This window comes from Syzygium oleosum, unplaced genomic scaffold, assembly GCF_021117445.2.
Source record: "Syzygium oleosum isolate NSW1041296 unplaced genomic scaffold, Sole_v2.1 Sole_v2.51, whole genome shotgun sequence".
Lineage (NCBI taxonomy): Eukaryota > Viridiplantae > Streptophyta > Magnoliopsida > Myrtales > Myrtaceae > Syzygium > Syzygium oleosum.
The window spans coordinates 337764-347739 of record NW_026607535.1 but is presented as its reverse complement, the minus strand read 5'-3'; the positions used below and the strand labels follow the sequence as shown (position 1 = coordinate 347739).

Here is a 9976-nt window from a genome sequence, read left to right as displayed (position 1 = left end):
CTTAACCTAATCTTCGTTTCACGAAAATCCCAAAGCGATATCCCTAATCCAAAATCTACCCACTTTGTTATTTATAATTACACGACCATCATTGAGCTGAGGATACAAAACTCAGAAAGCGAAAAAGGAATTGTCCCTCTCTTTTCATGTGATGTTGCCGAGTAATGCCCAAGCATGGTGGCCACCCCCCCTTTGAAAAGTCCATTGGAAAACAAAAGATCATTAACCTCACATAATTCAAAAGGCAAAATAAATAAGTAAATGAATAAATAGAAGATTAAGCAAAGTGGGTGGTGGAGACGTCCCTCTAAAACCCAAGAATGCTTTTGAGGCTGGCGGTGGTGGTGGTGGTGTGGTGGTGGCTGATGAAAACCCAATTGCATGGGACTCTCCCGTAGTCCTGCGTGCCCTCCGAAGCTAGTACTGATCCTCCCCTTGAAGGCTCCATAGCAGGAACAGCGAAAGGAAAGACCGAAAGGCTCCGCCCCGACTGCTGCACTCTCCAGTGGAGAACAAGAACCACCATGCAGTTCTCTTCGCCGGTGGCGGGAGGAGAGAGCTCGATCACTGTCGGGTGATCGGTGACGGCAGTGGGGGCCCGAAGGGTCGTCGGGGGATCGAGCGGGGGTCGGGGAGACGACCGGGCCTTGACTCCTCGCAGCCTCTCTCTCTCTCACTCTCTCTCAGTCTCAACCAGGTATGATGAGTTCGCTTCCGATTACGATATGTTGATTACTTGTTTGATTATAATTTGTGTGTGTATTGTATGAGAGAGAGAGAGAGAGCAAGGGGGGGGGGGGGGGGTGTGGGGTGGTGGTCCGGTGCGATGGTTCAGTCGCGATCGAGTCCGGACCACGGTGGAGAGTGCATGGTGGTTCTTGTCATGTAACTCGCAATTGATTGGAGATGTTCCACCTCGTGTCGCTTTCAATAGGGATAATTTTTAAAAGATCAAGTCGCGCTTGCCAGACCAATAGCTGATCAAAGAAGGGTATTTCCCTAAGAAAAGCCAAATTATCAAATACTATAGTATCTTCATAAACTAAAGATTACGATAATCCGGATTTCAGAAAGGTGCGAATAAGAATAGATTAAAGGGCACTGACGGAGTTTTGCTCGAATTAATTATTATATCGAATCACGTTCGCTATAGATCAAATCCGCTTTCGCGCATGCATGTGCCCATTCTTTATTTGATGCGAATCTCCGTCCACCGATTCCCTCTTGAGTAGTCTAGACAAACAACATACTCTTCACTCCAATGCCGATGACGACTCCTTGTCGTCCCCATCGGATCGGCCATTGCCTTATTATTTTCATCACGGGTTTCAATTTTTTTTTCGCGAACAGCTCATAAATTAACCGGATTTATTCGCAAATACCTCGAGAGCACACGCGTTGTGATTTGTACAATTCTTCCTAGGGCAGGAGAAAAGGCCCAATTGAACCCGGGATCATACTCAATTAAAGGGAAAAGTGCCAAAAAAGTCATAAACCTTTTGCATTAGTGCCAATTTAGTCCTAAACCTTTTGCATTGGTGCCAATTTAGTCCTAAACCTTTTTTTGGTGTCAATTAAGTCCTAAACCTTTTAAATTGGTGCCAATTCAGTCCTAAACTTTTTATTTTTGTGCCAATTTAGTCCTTCCGGTCAATTTTGACCGAAATTTGCCGACGTGGATGCCTGCCGGCCGGCGGCCGGTCTCCGGCGTCGACGTGGACAACTTTAATAATATTTCAATATTTATTTTGAATTTTTATTTTTTTCTTTTTTTTCCATTTTTTTTTTGTCCGCCCTCCTTCCTCTGGCCGGTCGCTGGTCCGGTGACCGGCCAAAGGCCAGAGGCCGGCGAGCTCAAACTCGCCGGCCACTGGCTCGGGCGAGGCTTGACCTCGCCAAATCCGGCGAAGTCAGGCCTCGCCGCGGCCTCCGGCAAGGGCTCGAGCCTCGCCATGGTCGGGCGAGGCCCAACCTCGCCGGATCTAGCGAGGTCGAGCCTCGCCCAGCGACCTCGCCGCGGCCTCCGGCGAGGGCTCGAGCCTTGCCTTGGTCGGGCGAGGCTCGACCTCGCCAGATCCGACGAGGTCGGGCCTCGCCCGCCCGAGGCTCATGGCGAGGCTCGCCTCGCCATGGCGCCGCGGCCTCCGCGGAAGGGCTCGAGCCTCGCCATGGTCCCTGGGCGAGGCCGCCACCCTCGCTAGTGGCCAGCGAGTTCGAGCTCGCCGGCCTTTGGCCTCTGGCCGATCGCCGGACTGGTGACCAGCCAAAGGAAGGAGGGCGGACCAAAAAAATAAAAGTGGAAAAAAAATAAAAATTCAAAAAAATATTAAAATATTATTAAAGTTGTCCACGTCAGCGCCACGTCGGCGCCGGTGACCGTCCGCCGGCCGACAGGCGTTCACATCAGCAAATTCCGATTAAAATTGACCGGAAGGACTAAATTAGCATAAAAACAAAAGGTTTATGATTGAATTAGCACCAATTTAAAAGGTTTAGAACTTAATTGACACCAAAAAAAGGCTTAGAATTAAATTGACACCAATGTAAAAAATTTAGGACTAAATTAACAAAAAAAAAATTTAGGACTAAATTGATACTAATACAAAAAATTTAGGACTTTTTTGACACTTTCCCTCTCAATTAAACGTTGGAAAGGCTAAATGATTGACGTTAACATTAGATAATTTGTAAGCCACGGCAATAATGACGGCCTTCCAAAGGATAAGATCAAGTACAATAATGACGTTAACATTATATCCTCGGCGAAGGACCACTGGCGAGCTGCCTCTATTGTTTTTCTTTTTGCCTTTTAAGGCCATGGACGACAAACGCCCATGGCCATGGACAGCAGCGTCATCGGCCATGGACGAGCCAGTCTAGCAAGCGACGCCGACGCTCGTCCATGGGTGTCGTTCGGCTAGATCTGGAGCAGCGCGCAGATATAGATTTGGAAATCTAGGCGCTCGCGGCCAAGCTTCCGTCGTTGGCGTACGTCATCTAGATCTGAAATCTTGGGCATGAACCAAGGTTGGTTTACTCTCCACAGATCTGGAAATCGCCGACGCTCGTCTATTGACGCCAACAACGGAGCCTTGGCCGTGAGCGAAGGCTGCCTTACTCTTCACGGATGAAGGCTGCTTCATGCAGTGGGAAGCTTTACTGCAACCACTGCCCTTACCACGAAAGGTAAACCGCTTCAAATCCATGAGCCCACAAGAGGTTACAACAAATTGAAGACCAGCAAAACAGTATCATGCTTTTCAACGAGGACGACGACGAGTTCGAGCGCCTTAGATGGATTCGGCGGTGGGTGACTGAGCACACCATTGTGGATGGAGGGGAGCTCTCCGTGAATGGAGGAGGAGAGGAAGAGAAAGAAAAAAAATCTAGACAAAATTTTATTTTTTTTACATTTGTCCACGTCACTGCCACGTGCCAATTTATGATTGGGTTTCGCCAAAAAAAATGAATGTCACTCCAGCTTATGACGTGGCACTTAGCAACCACCGAATACTTTCTCCATTGATCCCGAACCCAACATGGATGGGTTGACTAATTCGTCGTCTATTCAGGTGGCGTCCGAGTTTTTGAGCAAGCTGTGCACCAAATTCATCATGATCAAACAGCATGACTCAGTCATAGTAAATAGGTTTCGATCCACAGTTTGCAGTAACAAGTTTATTGATCATGGGTTATTTTGTTATGCGAGGAGGAGGAAGTCCTCTCTCTGTTTTTCTTTTATTTCCATTGAGTTAATGAAACGCAGATGTGTTTTTCCAGAGCTATGCCATGACCAAACAATGAGCACTGCCTATAATAAAAATTCAGCAGGAACAGGTAATAATCTTTTCTTAGAAGAAGTAAACAGATTATATAGTATGTCTCATGGGTAGTGGCGTTTGTTTTAGGTTCTAATTGTTTCTGAAGTTCGTACGTCTCAGTTTTTAGCGCAACTATGCGTGACGATATTGAGAGTTACAACGAAATGAGAATGGCAATGAAAGAAAGCAAAGCTTAATTGCTCCGTGGTCAGAGACTCAACCGTAACAGTCCAGCTATCAACTTGTTTGCATCATCAACCGAATCTCTAATTGCATCTACCTAGTTAATTTAATTTAATGTAATTGTAGTTTTGTGCCTGTGAGGCTCATACTCTAAACCATAACTAATCAAACTAAGCGACTCACTAATTATGACCTAAACATGTTGAAAGAGCATCTATCCATTTAGACAGATGATTAGTTACACTGATCGAGTTTCTGAGCTTCCTCTCTTGGTGATAGGAATAATCATGCAGGTTTACAGAAATAGTGTAGAATGTCTAGCATGGCCAAACATAAACAAAACCAACCCACGAGTCGGAACTGATGCCCTCAAATATCTTCTGCTTGACCAACTATTGTAATCTACCTACTAGAAACCAGGTTTTGAAGGTCTTAAACATTCCCAGCTATGTCCTGTAAGACTTGGTCTAATTGAAGCTAATTTGCATAAAGAGAGTAAATTAGTAAGTTTTTGGCAGATAAAGAACAATTATCAGTGAGTTTTCCCAGACCCAGACTCCATAGATCATTAGAGAAAGTCGTTAAGCAAAGAGTTATTTGGGTTTTCCCACCATAAAACAGCCCGCAGTTGCATCAATCCTAGAGTAACTCTCTTGCCAATAATATTTGCAAACGGCCCATTCTATTTAAATGTGTTGCTGTGGTACTTACTCGGACCCGGCCTGAATCTGCAATTCAAGCTCTTTGGTTTCTCTCTTCTAGTACAGTTAAGTTACTTTTCGACGAAAAAGTGAAACCCCATGAGAAGTTTAATTCACTTCAAGAGGCCAACTGCTGCACTGGTAGGCTTGTAGCTCAGACAGGAGAGAACGATACTCGCTTGATAAAAACCCATATTACAAATTATTCATTTATTTCCTTTCTTAAGGTGGTTTTGGCACACTAGATATAAATTTAAAACAGGAATAGTGACTGATTACTACTAACATGAGCAGGCTAAAGGTTAAGAGCCTTATTGTACATGTGTTCTATGCTTGGAAGGTTTTCCAGAAAAGAGACATTCCTACGGGAAAAATATAGCTCATAAATTTTACAATTCTCAACCGGCAGGCGTCAGACAGATAGCACTTTACACTTTCACTGCGATAAAAGGCACCTGCTCTATTCACGAACTCTCGCAGATTTTGTGTAGCAGCAGCTAATGTATCATCACTTTTACAGAAAGCAAACCTGATATATCTGTTACGATAGAAATTATCGTCACCAACCACTACAAAAAAAAATAAGATTTTGGCGACGAATTTTGAGACGAAAAATTTGGCAAAATTCGTCTCTAAACGAATTTGCGACGGAAAAAAATCCGTCGCTAATTCGGCGTCGCAAAATTTAACGACGGAAAATAACAATTTTCGTCGCTAATTTGGGATGAAAAACGAACTATATTCGTCGCAAAATTCGTCGCTAATTGTCCATCGCAAAATTCGTCGCAAATTAGCCACGAACTGTATTCGTCACTAATGTGCCACGAAATTTTTTTTTGGTCTCTAAATTGAGACGAAATGTTTTTCTTTTTGTCTAAAAATTGTGACGAAATGTATTCGTAACAAAATTCGTCGCTAATTTTCAATGAATTTTTTTTTGGTCATTAATTTGCGATCAACTGATCCGTGGTGAAATTCGTCACTAATTTGCCATTCCAAATTTTGACTTTTGCCACGGACGTTGGTCCGGAACGGATTTAATGGTGATTTTTTATTAATTCTTTAGCGACAAAATGTGCGACGAATATTGTTTACGGAAGATTTAGATTTTAAATCTAATGAAAAGCAAAATTAATTTCTAGAATTTATATTTAACATTGATTAAATAATGGAGTAATTGCAGCTCCAACGGGCTCGGCGCGGCGGTCGGCACAACGGTTGGCCAATGAGCGAGGCCTCGGCATGGTCGTCGGTACGGCCCTCGGCCACGGGCTAGGTGCTCGGCCACGGTAAGGCAAGTGGCCGGGCGAGCGGGGCGCGGCGACGGGCGACAGCCTGGGTGGCTAGGCGACAAGCGGGCAAGCGGCACGGTCGGGAAGCGGCCAGGTGAGCGGCGAGTGGCCAAGGCAGTGGCTAGGACGGTGGTAGGCTCGGCCAGGCGAGCGGTTGGGTTGGCCGGGCGAGCGCGACGACGGCGAGCTGGGCGAACGCGACGACGGGGACGGAGAGCTGGGCTAGCGACGACGGCGACGAGCGGCTGCTGGGCGGTGACGGCGACGGCGTCAGGCGGTGAGAAGGCGAGCGACGGCGACGACCTCTGGCGGGCGACGGGCTGGTGGTCTGGCGACGACAGGCTGGCCAGGACGGAGGGCACGGCTAGAACAGGGGGGTCAGCGTTGATGGCAACGGCGTGCGGTGACTGGACGGCGGTTGGGGGCTGCACGACGGCGTTACAGGCGGCCGGACAACGCCGAGCGAGCGGCTAGACGCGACGCGAGCGAAGGGAAGAGGAAGACAGCCGGCCAGGGGGGGAAAAGCACGGCGGTGGACGGCGACAGCGATGGCGACGGGTGGTCGGACGAGAGCCGGCGCAAGGCTGACGGCGCGCGGCGACGAGCGGCGGCTGCTGGTCTGGGCGGAAGGTCGCACTCGCGGTTGGCTCGGGGCGAGGCGCGGTCGAGGGGCGACGGCGGTGGCGCGGCGGCCGGGTGGAGCCTGACGGCCGGACGGCGACCAGACGAGCGGCGGCGGCGCGCGGCGGTAGGGTCCCGTTGGTGAGTCGTAGGCGGAGCAGCGGACGTGCGCGCGAGGAGGAAGAAGAGAAGAAGAAGAAGAAGAGGAAGAAGACAAGAAAAAGAAAAAGGAAGAGAGAGAAGGGGGGGAAGGACGGTTGGGCGGGAAGTTTTCTTTTTTTTTGGTCAAATGGGCGGGAATTTTTCTTTTGGTCAAATCAGTCGCAAATTTGCGACGGATTTATTTTTCCGTCGCAAATTATCCGTCGCAAATTTGCGACGGATTTATTTTCCGTCACTAATTTGCGACGGAATTTGCTACGGAAGTGATCTTCGCGGCACATTTTCAAATCCGTCGCTAATTCCATCGCTAATTTGCAATGTAATTAGCGACGGAAATGTTTATACCGATCAATTTTTCGAATCCGTCGCTAATTCCGTCGGAACCTTGAGTAGATATGCTTCTACACTTTTACATACAATGACACATTACTCATATTTGATGAATTAATAAATGTCATGATCTAATTCGTCTAAGGGCGGCAAGTCTGGTGATGTTTTTTTTTTTTTTCATTAGAGCAGCGAAGGAATGTCAAACAACTACGGGAGGTTGCGAAATGGGCCGATGTGACTAGCTTTACGAACACTGTGGAGAAACATGACTGATGTGGATGTCGTTGTTACAAACAGACTCGATTGACGCTTTCTCAAATAACAATAGGGCTCTGATACCAAGTCAAGAATGTGATAAAAAAAATTAAAAGCAATATATATATCATTGTCAAATGAAGAGTACACGAACCTATTTATCGGTTTTATAGGATGACTATCTAAAAGGGAAAATATTAATTACAATCAATTAAAGGAAATATAGGGAATCTTCTAAATATTTCTCTAATAGAATGCATGCTCTCTATTCACTCATCATTCGGATATAACCCTTTAGAAATAATTCATCTAATTGGTTAGATCAAATTGGTTAGGTCTAAATAAGAATATCTCTTTTATATGATCTCCTATAGATATCCTCATATAGATACATTGATTTTACATTTCATACATCCACTCGATTCCGATCTATTTGAAAATTGCTATAATTTATTTACCCATATATTTACGCATACATAAGAGCTACGTGCGGAGGAAACCGCCATATTCAACTAAATAGATATCTGTGTTATCTATATTTAAGTCTTGAAAAAAAATAAGATAAGATTTGCACCTATCGAATCTAAAAAAGCTTATTTGAGACGAGAACATTTTAAGAGATTATCTAATATCTTGAGTTTATAATAGATATTCTTATCTAATTTGAATTTGTAATATCTAATCTGTCTTAGAATTGGATGTGTAGCAAATCGTCCAATCTCTTTTGAATTTGAACTTGTGACAATCATCCAATTTAGTTTGAATTTCAATTAATAATTGTTAGTTTGCATTAGATTGATTTCATTAGGCAATATTTAGTTTGTTTTGTGATGGAGTATATTCCTTATGTAGTCCTCGTCTTTATCACCAGAGATTGAGACATGGTAATCATCGTGATTAGATTTAGAAGAACTTAGGTTTAGTTTTAGAACACTACAAAAAAACAAGGTTTTAGCGACGAATTTTGCGACGAAAAATTTGGCAAAATTGGTCACTAAACGAATTTGCAACGAAAAATTTGGCAAAATTCGTCGCTAAACCAATTTGCGACGAATCCGTCGCAAATTCCATCGCTAATTAGCGATGGAAAATAAATCCGTCTCAAATTAGCGATGGAATTTGCGACTGATTTATTTTCCGTCGCTAATTCCGTCGCTCATTTGCGATGGATAATAAATCCGTCGCAAATTTGAAACGGAATTTTCGACGGATTTATTTTCCGTCGCAAATTCCGTCGCTATTTTTGCGACGGATTTATTTTCCGTCGCTAATTTGCGACGAATTTTTATTTCGTGGCAAATTCCATCGCAAATTAGCGACGAAAACTTTCCGTCGCTAATTTGTGACGGATTTATTTTCCGTCGCAAATTTCATCGTAAATTAGCGATGAAAAATTTTCCGTCGCTAAATTCCGTGGCAAAATCCTTATTTTTTTGTAGTGAACCTCATCCAGCGTGTTTGAGTGGAAGAATCCACTACCTGGTACAGCAACCACCCTTGCCTCTTCTATTAGCTTTTTAACACAATCAGCCTGAAATTGCAATTGCACTCTTACCATTTGACAATGACATAAATCAGATTTCAGACAGCTTTTTAGCAATAAATATAGTGACAAAAAGCAGTGTACATCGAAGGCACTGCTCAAGAATCTCCGCAAATATAAAGAATGAATCCCGAGCCTTAAACCGAATGCGCAAACCAATTTCACCCAGAATTTTAGCTAGGAAATCTCTTCGTACTTCATAATCCTAAACATCAATGGGAATAAGAGTTAGTTATTGCTTAGTGCAAATCCTCATACACACATTAAACGGATTTCAGCCTCAGAGTATACTACTTGTCTCAGTGATTCAAAATATTGTGGTTGACTTTCAAGAGCGGTCAAGGCAGCCTCCTGGAAAGGTACTGGCATGTATGTTCTTTATGGCCGATGCGATGGCAGCAGGGGCAATTGCCCATCCAATCCTCCAGCCTGTCCATCAAAATACCATTTTCAAACTTCGAGACAGCTAAAGAGTTTGAGAAAGTACGTCCACTTTCTATCAGAGGAAGTCATTTGAGGAGAAGATATCTGGAAAAAGAAAAGGATATTAACAAAATGATTTAAAAGATTTTAGGAGTTCTTGGTGGAAGGTTTGTCCCACAATTTCTGGAAAAAGAAAAGGATATTAACAAAATGATTTAAAAGATTTTAGGAGTTCTTGGTGGAAGGTTTGTCCCACAATTGATGTTTGCATCACAACAAGGGCAATGATACTGCATCTCAGAACTGGGAGATCACCTGGACACTGGATGTTTTCGAGAAGTAATTATTGTCCTCTCCTGCATTCCTTGAAGAGAGGGGAGAGATATATGTTTTGTCTTTTCATATGTGAAAGTGTTCATACCCCTGAGAACATTTGGTATTTTATACTCATTCAGCCCTCGGATGTCGAACTCCTCCGTGTAAAAGCACTTCTGGGGACCACGATTCGACTGAAAAGGAATCTCAAGACAATAAAAAATGGAACAAACTAAAATCAACTAAGGGGGAGGGGCAGCAACAGCTCGACGGATGCATCTTATGAAGCAACGCTGATTGCATCTTATCTCAATGCAATGAATTAAGCTC

General features: G+C 44.3%; 1 protein-coding gene across 1 annotated transcript in view; it reads left to right on the top strand.

Moving 5' to 3' along the window:
• Positions 1-9976, top strand: part of LOC115689618 (ubiquitin-NEDD8-like protein RUB2) — a 91018-nt gene that overhangs the window by 18139 nt on the left and 62903 nt on the right. The gene's annotated exons all lie outside the window — the stretch shown is intronic.